This window comes from Cebus imitator, unplaced genomic scaffold (assembly GCF_001604975.1).
Source record: "Cebus imitator isolate Cc_AM_T3 unplaced genomic scaffold, Cebus_imitator-1.0 Scaffold15, whole genome shotgun sequence".
In the NCBI taxonomy this organism is placed as follows: Eukaryota; Metazoa; Chordata; class Mammalia; order Primates; family Cebidae; genus Cebus; species Cebus imitator.
The window spans coordinates 8,342,763-8,344,634 of record NW_016107330.1 but is presented as its reverse complement, the minus strand read 5'-3'; positions in this window follow the sequence as shown (position 1 = coordinate 8,344,634).

The window sequence follows — 1,872 nt, the reverse complement described above, 5'->3', positions numbered from 1 at the left end:
GACTTTTTCTGCTAGAACATAATTTGTCAAAAGGTAGCATTTTATTTCTTTTAGAATCTAAGTGTGGATTTACAAAATCCTTACAGAATGCTTTACAAAATGCTTGCATCTCTCAATAAGAATGTGTTTAATGTACTTATATGTGTTTTGTTTGTATCAGGACCTGTACTGTGGTAGATGGCCCTGGGGTACAGGGCTGGTAGTGGCAGATCTGAGATATTTCTCTACTGCAAAAACTTTCAAAATATGTTCATAGATCACGGGTGGTGGAGGCAGGGCATTGACAGTCACTCGTTGGACCATGAATTAATTCATAGTTAGAACTTTTCTTCCATTCTCCCAGGCAAATGGCTTATGTTTCCATGAGCTTTTGTTTTGACATCGGACAAAGACCTATTGATTACTCACCTACTCAGTGAATTGTTAACAGTGACAAAAAGTGGTATTCATAAACTCAGGGATCTATCTTTCTTTTAGGAGATCTGGCTGCCTCACACATGTGACAGCATCACGGAGCCCCTACTGTGCAGTGCTCACGCAGAGAGTGTCAAGTTGCCCAATTCATGGTGGGGAGGGGATGCCCTGTTATCAGCAGATAAGCAGGGTGGTCACGAGGAAGCCGTGGTTTTCAGCTGTTCGGCTGCTGTTCCTCTTGTTTTGTAATTAGCAATGCCTGATAGTTCAACTTCACTATCAATTTAGTTCAATTTAGTTGGTTGGGGATGGTTTGGTTAATTTTACAGTGCTCAGGTAGCCCTATTAGATTTTAAAATGTGATGTGTTGCAGTTAACAATGAACCATCCATGCATCCTTGGCTAAAGCAAATGTGTGCAATTGCATGGATGTTAATGCTTTGCTGTTATCGCCAGTTTTATTTTTTCAAGTGTAAAGTGGGCACACATTGGAGCCTTTTGTCCCACTGATGTACTCTGTGTACAGAAGTGATGTACTCTGTGTACAGAAGTGTCTGAGAGTGTCTGTCCCAGCCTCGCCATCCTGCTGATTTCCCTGCCTCCCCCTCTAGCTTCAGCTCCCACTCATTCCCTGAAGCCCTTTGTTATGGGCTGAATTGTCCCCTCAAGCCCTGCATTTATGTGTTGAAGTCCTAACCCCCAGCATCTAGGAATGTGACAGGATTTGGAGACAGAATCTTTAAAGAGGTAATAAAGTTAAAATGAGATCATTCAAGTGGTCCCTTATCCACTATGACTGCTGTCTTAGAAGAAGAAGAGATTTGGACCCAAACACGCAACAGAAACGGTGATGTGAAGATTCAGAGAGAAGACAGCTGTCTATACACCAAGGAGAGAGAGGCCTCAGAAGACATCAACCCTGTCAACATCTTGACCTTGAACTTCTGGCCTCCAGAATAATGAGAAACTAAATTCCTGCTGTTTAAGGCCCCTCTGGTGTGTGGTTCTTTGTCATGGTGACCTTGGCCAGCCCACGCACTCCTGCTCATTGTTCGTGGACACAGCGTACCGCTCAGCATTGGGAGAATGGAAGAAGGCCACACTGAGCAGAGAGGCTCAGATGTAGGCTTTGAAGCCAGGATCCTTCCGTTCAAGCCCCAGCTCTGCCACTTACTAGTTTATTCAAGTTACTTGACCTTGAGCAAGTTATTTGGTCTCTCCATGTCTCTATTTCCCATCTATCAGATGAATGTATTAATAATGTCTGCCTCACAGGATTGTTGAATAGATTGAACTAATAAGCAAAGTGTGAGCTCTAACTTTATTATTCACTCAACAAATGTCTATTGAACGCCTACTATTGTCAGGCATTGTGCAAAGTCCCAGAGTGTTATGGCGAGCAACACATAGATCACAGGCCATACTTTTGATTTCTTTTTCTTTTTTTTTTTTTTTTTT